Source organism: Hyla sarda, unplaced genomic scaffold, assembly GCF_029499605.1.
Source record: "Hyla sarda isolate aHylSar1 unplaced genomic scaffold, aHylSar1.hap1 scaffold_2374, whole genome shotgun sequence".
In the NCBI taxonomy this organism is placed as follows: domain Eukaryota; kingdom Metazoa; phylum Chordata; class Amphibia; order Anura; family Hylidae; genus Hyla; species Hyla sarda.
In genome coordinates this window covers 10,541-29,094 of record NW_026609059.1, presented here as the reverse complement: position 1 = coordinate 29,094, position 18,554 = coordinate 10,541, and the positions used below count along the sequence as shown (strand labels likewise).

The window sequence follows — 18,554 nt, the reverse complement described above, 5'->3', positions numbered from 1 at the left end:
CACAGGAAATGAACGCAATGTGAGATTATATAAAGCCTACTTAGCGTCCGGGGCACCATTAGCCTCAAAGCCCTTGACAAAGCTGGTTTATTCAGCGAAACGTCGAGGAGGCTAGCCATGTTTTAATACAGCGTGTGTTCACTGTTAGTAATGTTAATGCAGCATGCATACTCACCTACTAGTGCACAGATCATAGTGCACAATATATATTAATTGTTGAGCACTAACAGAAACTTAGTAGCTAGGAAAGGTTTTCCTTTCCCATAAAAAATTCTGTGACACCGCCGATAATTTTAAACCGTGTGTTTCATAAGGGTAGCTTTTTAGTTTGTGAATTGAATAAAGTTTAAAAGTTTTAGGGGGGCTTCTAGTAAGGGTTTTCCCCAGAAGGGGTAGCCCCTTAAAGGTTGATATTGCACTATTACCCTGGAACCTTGAGGGATCCTTTTTTGTTTAATTCACTGACCATAGGAGGAAAGTAAACATTGCTGGTTAGGTCAATGGTGCTTGCAGGACGCGAGGAGGATCCCTACCTGCCTCCTCGCTGTCCGATCGCCAAATGACTGCTCCATGCCTGAGATCCAGGCGGGAGCAGTTGAGTGGCAATAACACTGATCAATGCCATGCTAAAAGAAACAAAAAATAACACATACCCCAAACATTGCAAACACAAAACCCCCAAAAACCTGTCAATAGTCTCTGTCAACATCATCCTGGGAGGGATAATACACTGCACTACAATAGAAATAAAAATCCCTATCATCTATATCTCAATGGGTTCCATCTTTTCTTTTGTTCTTTTTTCTAATGCGGTTTTATAATCCCTGAGACAAGTAGTTCTGGCCCTAGAGTGTTATATATATTAGCGTCTGTAGCATGTATAAGGGACATGTTATCATACCTGTGTCTTTTTATAGGTGATTAATGCCCGGTGAGAGGGTGAAAGGGACCTATACCCCCGTCAGCTGCAGGAAAGGAACAAAGAGACAGGTAATTAATATTTATATTAATAACTGATAACAATCAGGCTAGATACAACATCTAAACCTGCAAAGATGTCATAGTCTCTACCTTATACATGAAGATATATGTGTTTTTAATAAGTATATCGTCTAAAGACAGCTTTTTATATAACACAACTGTGTCTCAGGTACAGAGATTGGGAACATTTATGATTTCTAATATCTGTTTTTTATTTGTAGTAATCCCTTTTTCAATAGACAGACCGCAGATTTAAAACATAACTGTACTGTAAAGAAAAATCTATAAGTTAATGTAATAAATCATATACTATAACTGATTATTGCCATTTAAAACTATGAAAAATACATTATATTGATTATAAAACAGAAATACAGAATGGAGACAACCGTCTGTGGCTCAAGCTCGACTGCCCATTTCTTTGAGTGGCCCCTCAATGTTGTGGAAACGGGTGGAGGACATTGTCTCCATTAGAATGGGTCCCCTACGATTCTTCGGCTGTTGATCTGAAGTGCATTCTGTGCTTTGGAATCTCGGGGGCAAACTGTATTTCTGTTATTAATTTTTAGTTTAGCAATTCCCACCGCAACATGGTTAACCTCTATCCTAAATTTCTGCACAAAATTGATAAAAGACATTCCAAGAAATATTTTGCCAAATAAAAATATATAAAATATTGATGAAGTTGATGAATAATAATAACAACAAAAATAACAGTTTTTGATTAAAAAACAAATAAACAATAATAATTTATAAAATATTTTGCTCCTTCCCCCTTCCCCAAAAACAAAAAAACATATATTACCCTTAAAATTTATGAATAAAGAAACAAAAAATAACACATACTCCAAACATTGCAAACACAAAACCCCCAAAAACCTAACAATAGTGTCTGTCAACATCATCCTGGGAGGGATAATACACTGCACTTCAATAGAAATAAAAATCCCTATCATCTATATCTCAATGGGTTCCATCTTTTCTTTTGTTCTTTTTTCTAATGCGGTTTTATAATCCCTGAGACAAGTAGTTCTGGCCCTAGAGTGTTATATATATTAGCGTCTGTAGCATGTATAAGGGACATGTTATCATACCTTTGTCTTTTTATAGGTGATTAATGCCCGGTGAGAGGGTGAAAGGGACCTATACCCCCATCAGCTGCAGGAAAGGAACAAAGAGACAGGTAATTAATATTTATATTAATTACTGATAACAATCAGGCTAGATACAACATCTAAACCTGCAAAGATGTCATAGTCTCTACCTTATACATGAAGATATAAGTGTTTTTAATAAGTATATCGTCTAGAGACAGCTTCTTATATAACACAACCATGTCTCAGGTACAGAGATTAGGAACATTTATGATTTCTAATATCTGTTTTTTATTTGTAGTAATCCCTTTTTCAATAGACTGACCGCAGATTTAAGACAAAACTGTACTGTAAAGAAAAATCTATAAGTTAATGTAATAAATCACATACTATAACTGATTATTGCAATTTAAAACTATGAAAAATACATTATGTTGATTATAAAACAGAAATATAGAATGGAGACAACCGTCTGTGGCTCAAGCTCGACTGCCCATTTCTTTGAGTGGCCCCTCAATGTTGTGGAAACGGGTGGAGGACATTGTCTCCATTAGAATGGGTCCCCCTACGATGCTTCGGCTGTTGATCTGAAGTGCATTCTGTGCTTTGGAATCTCGGGGGCAAACTGCATTTCTGTTATTAATTTTTAGTTTAGCAATTCCCACGGCAACATGGTTAACCTCTATCCTAAATTTCTGCACAAAATTGATAAAAGACATTCCAAGAAATATTTTGCCAAATAAAAATATATATAATATTGATGAAGTTGATGAATAATAATAACAACAAAAATAACAGTTTTTGATTAAAAAACAAATAAACAATAAGAATTTATAAAATATTTTGCTCCTGCCCCCTTCCCCCAAAAATAAAAAAACATATATTACCCTTAAAATGTATGAATAAAGAAACAAAAAATAACACATACCCCAAACATTGCAAACAAAAAAAAAAAAACCAAAAACCTAACAATAGTCTCTGTCAACATCATCCTGGGAGGGATAATACACTGTACTACAATAGAAATAAAAATCCCTATCATCTATATTTCAATGGGTTCCATCTTTTCTTTTGTTCTTTTTTCTAATGCGGTTTTAGAATCCCTGAGACAAGTAGTTCTGGCCCTAGAGTGTTATATATTTTAGCGTCTGTAGCATGTATAAGGTTCATGTTATCATACCTTTGTCTTTTTATAGGTGATTGATGCCCGGTGAGAGGGTGAAAGGGACCTATACCCCCGTCAGCTGCAGGAAAGGAACAAGGAGACAGGTAATTAATATTTATATTAATTACTGATAACAATCAGGCTAGATATAACATCTAGACCTGCAGAGATGTCATAGTCTCTACCTTATACATGAAGACATATGTTTTTTTAATAAGTATATCGTCTATAGACAGCTTCTTATATAACACAACCATGTCTCAGGTACAGAGATTGGAAACATTTATGATTTCTAATATCTGTTTTTTATTTGTAGTAATCCCTTTTTCAATAGACAGACCGCAGACTTAAGATATAGCTGTACTGTAAAGAAAAATCTATAAGTTAATGTAATAAATCACATACTATAACTGATTATTGCCATTTAAAACTATGAAAAATACATTATGTTGATTATAAAACAGAAATACAGAATGGAGACAACCGTCTGTGGCTCAAGCTCGACTGCCCATTTCTTTGAGTGGCCCCTCAATGTTGTGGAAACGGGTGGAGGACATTGTCTCCATTAGAATGGGTCCCCCTACGATGCTTCGGCTGTTGATATGAAGTGCATTCTGTGCTTTGGAACTTCGGGGGCAAGCTGTATTTCTGTTATTAATTTTTAGTTTAGCAATTCCCACTGCAACATGGTTAACCTCTATCCTAAATTTGTGCACAAAATTGATAAAAGACATTCCAAGAAATATTTTGCCAAATAAAAATATAGAAAATACTGATGAAATTGATGAATAATAATAACAACAAAAATAACAGTTTTTGATTAAAAAACAAAAAAACTAAAATAATTTATAAAATATTTTGCTCTTGCCCCCTTCCCCCAAAAATAAAAAAACATATATTACCCTTAAAATTTATGAATAAAGAAACAAAAAATAACACATACCCCAAACATTACAAACACAAAACCCCCAAAAACCTAACAATAGTCTCTGTCAACATCATCCTGGGAGGGATAATACACTGCACTGCAATAGAAATAAAAATCCCTATCATCTATATCTCAATGGGTTCCATCTTTTCTTTTGTTCTTTTTTCTAATGCGGTTTTATAATCCCTGAGACAAGTAGTTCTGGCCCTAGAGTGTTATATATATTAGCGTCTGTAGCATGTATAAGGGACATGTTATCATACCTGTGTCTTTTTATAGGTGATTGATGCCCGGTGAGAGGGTGAAAGGGACCTATACCCCCGTCAGCTGCAGGAAAGGAACAAAGAGACAGGTAATTAATATTTATATTAATTACTGATAACAATAAGGCTAGATATAACATCTAGACCTGCAGAGATGTCATAGTCTCTACCTTATACATGAAGATATATGTGTTTTTAATAAGTATATCGTCTATAGACAGCTTCTTATATAACACAACCATGTCTCAGGTACAGAGATTAGGAACATTTATGATTTCTAATATCTGTTTTTTATTTGTAGTAATCCCTTTTTCAATAGACTGACCGCAGATTTAAGACATAACTGTACTGTAAAGAAAAATTTATAAGTTAATGTAATAAATCATATACTTTAACTGATTATTGCCATTTAAAACTATGAAAATACATTATGTTGATTATAAAACAGAAAAACAGAATGGAGACAACCGTCTGTGGCTCAAGCTCGACTGCCCCTTTCTTTGAGTGGCCCCTCAATGTTCTGGAAACGGGTGGAGGACATTGTCTCCATTAGAATGGGTCCCCCTACGATGCTTCGGCTGTTCATCTGAAGTGCATTCTGTGCTTTAAAACGTGGTGTGAACCCACCCTTACCCCGACTTAGTGGGTCGTAACCAACAGTTATCAATACAATGCAGGTACATGGAGAATTAGTAATCTTATATCTCTCAAACAATATTGTAATCCTGGTACATTGAAATATGTTAAATGTCACATAATGCATTAGTATAGAACTTTTGTTTGTTGGTATTTCTTTTTTTAAATGAGACAACTTCTTTAACCCCTTAACCCCTTAACCCCTTAAGGACTCAGCCCATTTTGGCCTTAAGGACTCAGACAATTTCATTTTTACGTTTTCATTTTTTCCTCCTCGCCTTCTAAAAATCATAACTCTTTTATATTTTCATCCACAGACTAGTATGAGGGCTTGTTTTTTGCGCGACCAGTTGTCCTTTGTAATGACATCACTCATTATATCATAAAATGTATGGCGCAACCAAAAAACACTATTTTTGTGGGGAAATTAAAACGAAAAACGCAATTTTGCTAATTTTGGAAGGTTTTGTTTTCACGCCGTACAATTTCTGGTAAAAATGACATGTGTTCTTTATTCTGAGGGTCAATACGATTAAAATGATACCCATTATTATATACTTTTATATTATTGTTGCGCTTAAAAAAAATCACAAACTTTTTAACCAAATTAGTACGTTTATAATCCCTTTATTTTGATGACCTATAACTTTTTTATTTTTCCGTATAAGCGGCGGTATGGGGGCTCATTTTTTGCGCCATGATCTGTACTTTTTTTTGATACCATATTTGTATATAAAAAACTTTTAATACATTTTTTATAATTTTTTTTTTAATAAAATGTATTAAAAAAGTAGGAATTTTGGACTTTTTTTATTTTTTTTCGTTCACGCCGTTCACCGTACGGGATCATTAACATTTTATTTTAATAGTTCGGACATTTACGCACGCGGCGATACCAAATATGTCTATAAAAAATGTTTTTTACGCTTTTTGGGGGTAAAATAGGAAAAAACGGACGTTTTACTTTTTTATTGGGGGAGGGGATTTTTCACTTTTTTTTTACTTTTACTTTTACATTTTTTTACATTTTTTTTTACACTTGAATAGTCCCCATAGGGGACTATTCATAGCAATACCATGATTGCTAATACTGATCTGTTCTATGTATAGGACATAGAACAGATCAGTATTATCGGTCATCTCCTGCTCTGGTCTGCTCGATCACAGACCAGAGCAGAAGACGCCGGGAGCCGCACGGAGGAAGGTGAGGGGACCTCCGTGCGGCGTTATGAATGATCGGATCCCCGCAGCAGCGCTGCGGGCGATCCGATCGTTCATTTTAATCGCGAACTCCCGCAGATGCCGGGATCTGTATTGATCCCGGCACCTGAGGGGTTAATGGCGGACGCCCGCGAGATCGCGGGCGTCGGCCATTGCCGGCGGGTCCCTGGCTGCGATCAGCAGCCGGGATCAGCCGCGCATGACACGGGCATCGCTCCGATGCCCGCGGTTATGCTTAGGACGTAAATGTACGTCCTGGTGCGTTAAGTACCACCTCACCAGGACGTACATTTACGTCCTGCGTCCTTAAGGGGTTAAGGACTCAGCCCATTTTGGCCTTAAGGACTCAGACAATTTAATTTTTACGTTTTCATTTTTTCCTCCTCGCCTTCTAAAAATCATAACTCTTTTATATTTTCATCCACAGACTAGTATAAGGGCTTGTTTTTTGCGCGACCAGTTGTCCTTTGTAATGACATCACTCATTGTATCATAAAATGTATGGCGCAACCAAAAAACACTATTTTTGTGGGGAAATTAAAACGAAAAACGCAATTTTGCTAATTTTGGAAGGTTTTGTTTTCACGCCGTACAATTTATGGTAAAAATGACATGTGTTCTTTATTATGAGGGTCAATACGATTAAAATGATACCCATTATTATATACTTTTATATTATTGTTGCGCTTAAAAAAAATCACAAACTTTTTAACCAAATTAGTACGTTTATAATCCCTTTATTTTGATGACCTCTAACTTTTTTATTTTTCCGTATAAGCAGCGGTATGAGGGCTCATTTTTTGCGCCATGATCTGTACTTTTTTTTGATACCACATTTGCATATAAAAAACTTTTAATACATTTTTTATAATTTTTTTTTTAATAAAATGTATTAAAAAAGTAGGAATTTTGGACTTTTTTTACTTTTTTTTCGTTCACGCCGTTCACCGTACGGGATCATTAACATTTTATTTTAATAGTTCGGACATTTACGCACGCGGCGATACCAAATATGTCTATAAAAAATGTTTTTTACGCTTTTTGGGGGTAAAATAGGAAAAAACGGACGTTTTACTTTTTTATTGGGGGAGGGGATATTTCTTTTTTTTACTTTTACTTTAATATTTTTTTTAATTTTTTTTTACACTTGAATAGTCCCCATAGGGGACTATTCATAGCAATACCATGATTGCTAATACTGATCTGTTCTATGTACAGGACATAGAACAGATCAGTATTATCGGTCATCTTCTGCTCTGGTCTGCTCGATCACAGACCAGAGCAGGAGACGCCGGGAGCCGCACGGAGGAAGGAGAGGGGACCTCCGTGCGGCGTTATGAATGATCGGATCCCCGCAGCAGCGCTGCGGGCGATCCGATCGTTCATTTAAATCGCGAACCGCCGCAGATGCCGGGATCTGTGTTGGCGATCTCGCGGGCGTCGGCCATTGTCGGCGGGTCCCTGGCTGCGATTAGCAGCCGGGATCAGCCGCGCATGACACGGGCATCACTCTGATGCCCGCGGTTATGCTTAGGACGTAAATGTACGTCCTGGCGCGTTAAGTACCACCTCACCAGGACGTACATTTACGTCCTGCGTCCTTAAGGGGTTAAGGACCCAGCCATTTTACACCTTAGGACCAGGCCATATTTTGCACATCTGACCACTGTCACTTTAAACATTAATAACTCTGGAATGCTTTTAGTTATCATTCTGATTCCGAGATTGTTTATTCGGGACATATTCTACTTTAACATAGTGGTAACATTTTGTGGTAACTTGCAACCTTTCTTGGGGAAAAATCCCAAAATGTGATGAAAAATTTGAAAATTTAGCATTTTTCTAACTTTGAAGCTCTCTGCTTGTAAGGAAAATGGATATTCCAAATATTTTTTTTATATTCACATATGCAATATGTCCACTTTATGTTTGCATCATAAAATTTACGTGTTTTCACTTTTGGAAGACACCAGAGGGCTTCAAAGTTCCAAACTCACTATTTTTCAGGGACCAGTTCAGGTTTGAAGTGGATTTGAAGGGTCTTCATCTTAGAAATACCCCACAAATGACCCCATTATAAAAACTGCACCCCCCAAAAGTATTCAAAATGACATTCAGTCAGCGTTTTAACCCTTTAGGTGTTTCACAGGAATAGCAGCAAAGGGAAGGAGAAAATTCACAATCTTCATTTTTTACACTCGCATGTTCTTGTAGACCCAATTTTTGAATTACCATATACCTCATATGTCTATGTAAAGTGTTCGGCAAGCGCAGTAGAGGGCTCAGAAGCGAAGAAGGGGGTTTTGGAGAGTACGTTTTTCTGAAATGGTTTTTGGGGGGCATGTTGCATTTAGGAAGCCCCTATGGTGCCAGAACAGCAAAAAAAAAAAAAAAACACATACCAGACCATTTTGGAAACTAGACCCCTTGAGGAGCGTAACAAGGAATTAAGTGAGCCTTAATACCCCACAGGTGTTTCACCACTTTTGCATATGTAAAAAAATAAATAAAAAATTCACTAAAATGTGTGTTTCCCCCCAAATTTCACATTTTTGCAAGGGTTAATAGCAGAAAATACCCCCCAAAATTTGTAACCCCATCTCTTCTGAGTATGGAGGTACCCCATAAGTTGACCTGAAGTGCACTACGGGTGAGAAGAGAAGGAGTCATATTTGGCTTTTTGAGAGCAAATTTTGCTCGGGGGGCATGTCGCATTTAGGAAGCCCCTATGGTGCCAGGACAGCAAAAGAAAAAACACATGGCATACCATTTTGGAAACTAGAGCCCTTGAGGAATGTAACAAGGAATCAAGTGAGCCTTAATACCCCACAGGGGTTTCACGACTTTTGCAAACTTAAAAAAAAAAAAATTCACTAAAATGTGTGTTGCCCCCCCAAAATTTCAAATTTTTGCAAGGGTTAACAGGGGAAGCCCCTATGGTGCAAGGACAGCAAAATAAACCCCACATAGCATACCATTTTGGAAACTAGACCCCTTGAGGAACATAACAAGGGGTACAGTGAGCATTTACCCCCCCCCCCACTGGTGTCTGTCAGATATTTGGAACAGTGGGCTGTACAAAATGTTTTATTTGCACAGCCCACTGTTCCAAAGATCTGTCAGACACCAGTGGGGTGTAAATTCTCACTGCACCCCTCATTACATTCCGTGAGGGGTGTAGTTTCCGAAATGGGGTCACATGTGGGGTTTTATTTTTTTTGCGTTTGTCAAAACCGCTGTAACAATCAGCCACCTCTGTGCAAATCACATCAAATGTACATGGTGCACTCTCCCTTCTGGGCCTTGTTGTGCGCCCCCAGAGCACTTTGCGCCCACATATGGGGTATCTCCGTAGTCGGGAGAAATTGCTTTACAAATTTTGGGGGGCTTTTTTCCCTTTTACCTCTTGTCAAAATGAAAAGTATAGGGCAACATCAGCATGTTAGTGTAAAAAATTTATTTTTTTAAACTAACATGCTGGTGTAGACCCCAGCTTCACCTTTTCATAAGGGGTGAAAGGAGAAAAAGCCCCCCAAAATTTGTTAGGCAATTTCTCCCGAGTACGGTGATACCCCATATGTGGCCCTAAACTGTTGCCTTGAAATACGACAGGGCTCCGAAGTGAGAGAGCGCCATGTGCATTTGAGGCCTGAATTAGGGATTCGCATAGGGGTGGACATAGGGGTATTCTACGCCAGTGATTCCCAAACAGGGTGCCTCCAGCTGTTGAAAAACTCCCAGCATGCTTGGACAGTCAACGGCTGTCTGGCAATACTGGGAGTTCTTGTTTTGCAACAGCTGGAGGCTCCATTTTGGAAACAGTGGCGCACCAGACGTTTTTCATTTTTATTGGGGAGGGGAGGTGGGGCTGTGTAGGGGTATGTGTATATGTAGTGTTTTTTTCTTTTTCTTTTATTTTGTGATAGTATAGTGTAGTGTAGTGTTTTTAGGGTACAGTCACATGGGCGAGGGATTACAGCGAGTTTCCCGCTGCGAGTTTGAGCTGCCGCGCAAAATTTGCTGCATCGCAAACTTGCAGCCTGATACTCACTATAAGCCCCCTGCCCATGTGAATGTACCCTGTACATTCACAGGGGGGCCTCCAGCTGTTGCAAAACTACAACTCCCAGCATGCACTGTCTATCAGTGCATGCTGGTAGGTATAGTTTTGCAACAGCTGGAGGCACACGGGTTGGGAAACACTGAGTTAGGAAACAGACAATGTTTCCCAACCAGTGTGCCTCCAGTTGTTGCAAAACCACTACTCCCAAACATTCTCAGGCATGCTGGAAGTAGATGTTCTGCAACATCTTGAGAGCCAGATGTTGCCGAACTACAACTCCCAGAATGCTTGGAGTTGTAGTTTTGCAACATCTGGAGGACTACAGTTTGTAGACCACTAATACAGTGGTTCCCAATCTGTGCCCTTCCAAATGTTGCAAAACTACAACTCCCAGTATGCCAAAACTGTCCAGGCATGCTGGGAGTTGTAGTTCTGCAACATCTGAAGGGCCAGATGTTACAGAACTACAACTCCCAGCATGCCTGGACAGTAATGGCATGCTGAGGATGTGTAGTTTTGCAACATCTGGAAGGGCACAGTGGTCTCCAAACTGTGGACCTCCAGCTGTTGCAAAACTGCAACTCCCAGCATGCCCAGGGCATTTGCCCTGGATGCCTGCTGAAGCATTTCAGCAGGCATCCGCTTCTGATCTCAGCCCGGCGCGCGGCAGGGCCCGGAAAACGCCAGGACGTACGGGGACATCCTGGGTCCTTAAAGCCCAGGGTGCTGGGACGTCCCCGTACATCCTGGGTCCTTAAGGGGCTAAAGGTGTACTCCGCCCATAGACATCTTATCCCCTATCCAAAACATTGTGGATGAGATGTCTGATCCTGGAGTGGGTCTGGCCACTGGGACCCCCCACGATATCTGGGCCGACTCTGCGGAATCTGTGGCAATCCATATCGCCAAACCACACCCCCTCTATTCATGTCTATGGGAAGGGGCGTGACGGCACAGAGATCTCGGGGGTTCCCAGTGGCAAGACACCTGCCATCAGACATCTTATTCTCGATCCTTTCTATAGCGGATAAGATGTTCAGGGGCAGAGTACCACTTTAAAGGGAATTTATCAACTCTATTTGCTCCAAAGAACTTCAGACCCTATTGTACCTTTTTTTTTTTTTAGCTGATAATAGTTGCCTAATTTGTAAAATCAGTGTTCAATTTTTCAGCCAAGTTCCAAAGAGGTGGGGTTAATCTGCTGAAGTGCCGAAGCTTGGCACACCTCCTCGGTTGCTCCCACCTCCCAGGCCCTCCTTGATTGATGTTCTGAGCCCGGTTTTTCAATCAAGAAGGAGCTGGAGGGGAGAGCAAGTAAGTGGATGTGCCGGGATGAGACACTTGAGCAGCTTAGATCAGCCTCCTTGCACCCTACATTTGTGTATTACACCTGAATATTAGACAATACTGGATTAAACTATGTGGAATGTTGATTTAGGGATCTATCCAATTGCTAGCAGGCCATGGACACAAGATTACATATAAGATAAGGTTATATGCCGACCAGGTATTACATTGTAGTTCCCAGCGATTTGAATCTAACTTTGAAGGGGAAGTGCCTTTAGGCACTTCCCCCTTCAAAGTTAGCGGGTCATGTAGAAATTTTTCTGTACCATGTCTATGACAATCATGGGTGCTTTTTGCCTTCCTTAGGTTGTAGGGCTATTGTTACCATTAAAATTGTCAGAACCCTAAAATAAACCCTAACAGACCCAACTAAATTAAGGAATACATGTTCATAGTTATTAAAAAGAGGAAACACACCCCTCAAGGAACATAACAAGGGGTACAGTGAGCCTTAACACACCACAGGTGTTTGATGACTTTTTGTAAAATTTGGATGAGTAAATAAAAAAAATAGGAGGAAATACGAGAAAATGCCCCTCAAAATTTGTAACCCCATTTCTTCTGGGTTTGGAAGTATCCCATGTATGGATGTAAAGTGCTCTGCGAGCAAACTACAATGATCAGAAGAGAAGAAGCGCCATTGGGCTTTTGGAGAGAGAATTCGTCTGGAATTCAAGTCAGGGGACATGTGCGTTTACAAAGCCCCCATGGTGCCAGAACAGTGGACCCCCCCACATGTGACTCTATTTTGGAAACAACACCCCTCACAGAATGTAACAATGGGTGCAGTGAGCATTTACACCCCACTGACGTTTGACAGACTTTTGGAACAGTGGGCTGTGCAAATGAAAACTTAAATTTTTCATTTTCATGGACCCCTGTTCCAAAAATCTGTCAGACACCAGTAGGGCATAAATGCTCACTGCACCCCTTATTACATTCCATGAGGGGTGTAGTTTCCAAAATGGGGTCACATGTTGGGGGGGGGTTCCGCTGTTCTGGCACCATGGGGGCTTTGTAAACGCACATGGCCTTCAATTCCAGCCAAATTCTCTCTCCAAAAGTCCAATGGCGCTCCTTCTCTTCTGAGCCCTGTAGTGAGCCAGCAGAGCACTTTATGTCCACACATGGAGTTATTTATATATTCAGAAGAAATGGTGATACAAATTATGGGGGGCTTTTTCTCAATTACCCCTTGTGAAAATGAAAAATTTGGGATAACATTAGAAATTAGAAATATTAGCAATAAATTCATCATAAAATATACTTACTGTTAAATACTTTAACTCAATATAAAATTAAAATAAAAACAATAAAAATTAATAAAATGTAAAAAATATATATAAAAAATATGTATATAAAAATCTAAAATCACTAACTAAAAAATAAAATACATAAAATACATAAAAAATACAAATAATAACATAAATATAACAAAAATAAAATATAGGTAAAGTGCGAGCTGATCAGCTACCACCGGACCATCCTCCCAAAACCAACGCACGGCAGGTGTATGGCAGCACCGAATGCAGAAACAAGGAAGAAATGCCAGCGAGGTAAAGCGGATCCCAGATTTATTAAATGGATAAAAACAGGAACGGTAAATACAGGGTTACGCGTTTCAGGCGTGTAACAGGACGCCCTTAGTCATACTAAAATATAAAATATAGCACCAATCACTAATAATAAATAGATTAAGATTATACAAGCAAGTACTTTCTGAATAAGATAACGTTTTTTCACTTCCATCTACTGTATATATATATGTGTATATATATATATATATATATATATATATATATATATATATATATGTATAATTCCCTCTGCTTCCCTTCTCCCTTCCTTATTCCCCCCCGCCCCTCCCTTGCAACTTACATGCTACTCAAGAAATCCATATCTTAGGACATCATATATCCCAGACTACCATAGCTTATTACATAACAAACAGAATAAATAGCAGTCTATACCGATTCACAGAATATAAATAAATAAAATATTTTTTTCTCCTATAAAATTGCATGAGTTACAAGATCATTTACATGAGAATACAATTACTCATGTTAATACCACACTTTTACATACTCCATGGTCTGCACTATGGATAATTTGGAACATACCCTACACAGTCTTAGTCCCATAACATGTGCAGTAGTACTCTAGAAGTGAAATACAGACAAAGTCCGAAGTCATGCGCACAGGTCCAGCAATATGTAGATATCGCGAGAAGTGAATCATCCATCATGAGGCTTGTGCATTGATTACCAATGTGTGGACATGCGTACCTACTGTGACATCACATGTAAACAAAGGTGGTGATAGGCGCAGAAAATAAACACATGCCAGACCATAACAAACTGTATGATTGGTTGCGACTTTTCGCAGGATTGGTACACAACAATAGCGGGACACAAGATTGTGATGTGCGGCCATCTGATTGGCGATAGCACGGCACAGGAAATGAACGCAATGTGAGATTATATAAAGCCTACCTTGCGTCCGGGGCACCATTAGCCTCAAAGCCCTTGACCAAGCTGATTTATTGAGCGAAACGTCGAAGAGGCTAGCCATGTTTTAATACAGCGTGTGTTCACTGTTAGTAATGTTAATGCAGCATGCATACTCACCTACTAGTGCACAGATCATAGTGCACAATATATATTAATTGTTGAGCACTAACAGAAACTTAGTAGGTAGGAGAGGTTTTCCATTCCCATAAAAACTTCTGTGACACCGCCGATAATTTTAAACCGTGTGTTTCATAAGGGTAGCTTTTTAGTTTGTGAATTGAATAAAGTTTAAAAGTTTTAAGGGGGCTTCTAGTAAGGGTTTTCCCCAGAAGGGGTAGCCCCTTAAAGGTTGATATTGCACTATTACCCTGGAACCTTCAGGGATCCTTTTTTGTTTAATTCACTGACCATTGAAGGAAAGTAAACATTGCTGGTTAGCTCAATGGTGCTGATCGGGACCTCCGCGATAAAATCGTGGCGTCCCGAACAGCTTGCAGGACGCGAGGAGGATCTCTACCTGCCTCCTCGCTGTCCGATCGCCAAATGACTGCTCCATGCCTGAGATCCAGGCAGGAGCAGTTGAGTGGCAATAACACTGATCAATGCCATGCTAAAAGAAACAAAAAATAACACATACCCCAAACATTGCAAACACAAAACCCCCAAAAACCTGTCAATAGTCTCTGTCAACATGATCCTGGGAGGGATAATACACTGCACTACAATAGAAATAAAAATCCCTATCATCTATATCTCAATGGGTTCCATCTTTTCTTTTGTTCTTTTTTCTAATGCGGTTTTATAATCCCTGAGACAAGTAGTTCTGGCCCTAGAGTGTTATATATATTAGCATCTGTAGCATGTATAAGGGACATGTTATCATACCTGTGTCTTTTATAGGTGATTGATGCCCGGTGAGAAGGTGAAAGTGACCTATACCCCCGTCAGCTGCAGGAAAGGAACAAAGAGACAGGTAATTAATATTTATATTAATTACTGATAACAATCAGGCTAGATACAACATTTAAACCTGCAAAGATGTCATAGTCTCTACCTTATACATGAAGATATATGTGTTTTTAATAAGTATATCATCTATAGACAGCTTCTTTTATAACACAACCATGTCTCAGGTACAGAGATTAGGAACATTTATGATTTCTAATATCTGTTTTTTATTTGTAGTAATCCCTTTTTCAATAGACCTACCGTAGATTTAAGACATAACTGTACTGTAAAGAAAAATCTATAAGTTAATGTAATAAATCACATACTATAACTGATTATTGCCATTTAAAACTATGAAAAATACATTATGTTGATTATAAAACAGAAATACAGAATGGAGACAACCGTCTGTGGCTCAAGCTCGACTGCCCATTTCTTTGAGTGGCCCCTCAATGTTCTGGAAACGGGTGGAGGACATTGTCTCCATTAGAATGGGTCCCCCTAAGATGCTTCGGCTGTTGATCTGAAGTGCATTCTGTGCTTTGGAATCTCGGGGGCAAACTGTATTTCTGTTATTAATTTTTAGTTTAGCAATTCCCACCGCAACATGGTTAACCTCTATCCTAAATTTCTGCACAAAATTGATAAAAGACATTCCAAGAAATATTTTGCCAAATAAAAATATATAAAATATTGATGAAGTTGATGAATAATAATAACAACAAAAATAACAGTTTTTTATTAAAAAACAAATAAACAATAATAATTTATCAAATATTTTGCTCCTGCCCCCTTCCCCAAAAATAAAAAAACATATATTACCCTTAAAATTTATAAATAAAGAAACAAAAAATAACACATACCCCAAACATTGCAAACACAAAACCCCCAAAAACCTAACAATAGTGTCTGTCAACATCATCCTGGGAGGGATAATACACTGCACTACAATTGAAAGAAAAATCCCTATCATCTATATCTCAATGGGTTCCATCTTTTCTTTTGTTCTTTTTTCTAACGCGGTTTTATAATCCCTGAGACAAGTAGTTCTGGCCCTAGAGTGTTATATATATTAGCGTCTTTAGCATGTATAAGGGACATGTCATCATACCTGTGTCTTTTTATAGGTGATTAATGCCCGGTGAGAGGGTGAAAGGGACCTATACCCCCGTCAGCAGCAGGAAAGGAACAAAGAGACAGGTAATTTTATATTTATATTAATTACTGATAACAATCAGGCTAGATATAACATCTAGACCTGCAAAGATGTCATAGTCTCTACCTTATACATGAAGATATATGTGTTTTTAATAAGTATATCGTCTATAGACAGCTTCTTATATAACACAACTGTGTCTCAGGTACAGAGATTGGGAACATTTATGATTTCTAATATCTGTTTTTTATTTGTAGTAATCCCTTTTTCAATAGACTGACCGCAGATTTAAGACATAACTGTACTGTAAAGAAAAATCTATAAGTTAATGTAATAAATCACATACTATAACTGATTATTGCCATTTAAAACTATGAAAAATACATTATGTTGATTATAAAACAGAAATACAGAATGGAAACAACCGTCTGTGGCTCAAGCTCGACTGCCCCTTTCTTTGAGTGGCCCCTCAATGTTGTGGAAACGGGTGGAGGACATTGTCTCCATTAGAATGGGTCCCCCTACGATGCTTCGGCTGTTGATCTAAAGTGCATTCTGTGCTTTGGAACCTCGGGGGCAAACTGTATTTCTGTTATTAATTTTTAGTTTAGCAATTCCCACCGCAACATGGTTAACCTCTATCCGAAATTTCTGCACAAAATTGATAACAGACATTCCAAGAAATATTTTGCCAAATAAAAATATATAAAATATTGATGAAATTGATGAATAATAATAACAACAAAAATAACAGTTTTTGATTAAAAAACAAAAAAACTAAAATAATTTATAAAATATTTTGCTCCTGCCCCCTTCCCCCAAAAATAAAAAAACATATATTACCCTTAAAATTTATGAATAAAGAAACAAAAAATAACACATACCCCAAACATTACAAACACAAACCCCCCAAAAACCTAACAATAGTCTCTGTCAGTATTATCCTGAGAGGGATAATACACTGCACTGCAATAGAAATAAAAATCCCTATCATCTATATCTCAATGGGTTCCATCTTTTCTTTTGTTCTTTTTTCTAATGCGGTTTTATAATCCCTGAGACAAGTATTTCTGGCCCTAGAGTGTTAGATATATTAGCGTCTGTAGCATGTATAAGGGACATGTTATCATACCTGTGTCTTTTTTTAGGTGATTGATGCCCGGTGAGAGGGTGAAAGGGACCTATACCCCCGTCAGCTGCAGGAAAGGAACAAAGAGACAGGTAATTAATATTTATATTTATTACTGATAACAATCAGGCTAGATACAACATCTAAACCTGCAAAGATGTCATAGTCTCTACCTTATACATGAAGATATATGTGTTTTTAATAAGTATATCGTCTATAGACAGCTTCTTATATAACACAACCATGTCTCAGGTACAGAGATTAGGAACATTTATGATTTCTAATATCTGTTTTTTATTTGTAGTAATCCCTTTTTCAATAGACTGACCGCAGTTTTTAGACAAAGCTGTACTGTTAAGAAAAATCTATAAGTTAATGTAATAAATCACATACTATAACTGATTATTGCCATTTAAAACTATGAAAAATACATTATGTTGATTATAAAACAGAAATACAGAATGGAGACAACCGTCTGTGGCTCAAGCTCGACTGCCCATTTCTTTGAGTGGCCCCTCAATGTTCTGGAAACGGGTGGAGGACATTGTCTCCATTAGAATGGGTCCCCCTAAGATGCTTCGGCTGTTGATCTGAAGTGCATTCTGTGCTTTGGAATCTCGGGGGCAAACTGTATTTCTGTTATTAATTTTTAGTTTAGCAATTCCCACCGCAACATGGTTAACCTCTATCCTAAATTTCTGCACTAAATTGATAAAAGACATTCCAAGAAATATTTTGCCAAATAAAAATATTTAAAATATTGATGAAGTTGATGAATAATAATAACAACAAAAATAACAGTTTTTGATTAAAAAACAAATAAACAATAATAATTTATCAAATATTTTGCTCCTGCCCCCTTCCCCAAAAATAAAAAAACATATATTACCCTTAAAATTTATAAATAAAGAAACAAAAAATAACACATACCCCAAACATTGCAAACACAAACCCCCCAAAAACCTAACAATAGTGTCTGTCAACATCATCCTGGGAGGGATAATACACTGCACTACAATAGAAATAAAAATCCCTATCATCTATATCTCAATGGGTTCCATCTTTTCTTTTGTTCTTTTTTCTAATGCGGTTTTATAATCCCTGAGACAAGTA

At 38.0% G+C, this 18,554-nt stretch overlaps 1 long non-coding RNA gene across 2 annotated transcripts; it reads left to right on the top strand.

The window, feature by feature from the left end:
• The first annotated feature begins 915 nt into the window (after positions 1 to 915).
• LOC130322703 (uncharacterized) lies at positions 916 to 17,529 on the top strand. Of its 2 annotated transcripts, none has more exons than XR_008868154.1 (4): positions 916 to 990; positions 4,448 to 4,520; positions 15,109 to 15,181; positions 17,461 to 17,529. It is a non-coding gene; the product is annotated as an uncharacterized LOC130322703 (long non-coding RNA). The 2 variants fall into 2 exon arrangements; XR_008868155.1 differs by lacking the exon at positions 916 to 990 and adding an exon at positions 3,270 to 3,344.
• The last annotated feature ends 1,025 nt before the right edge of the window (positions 17,530 to 18,554 follow it).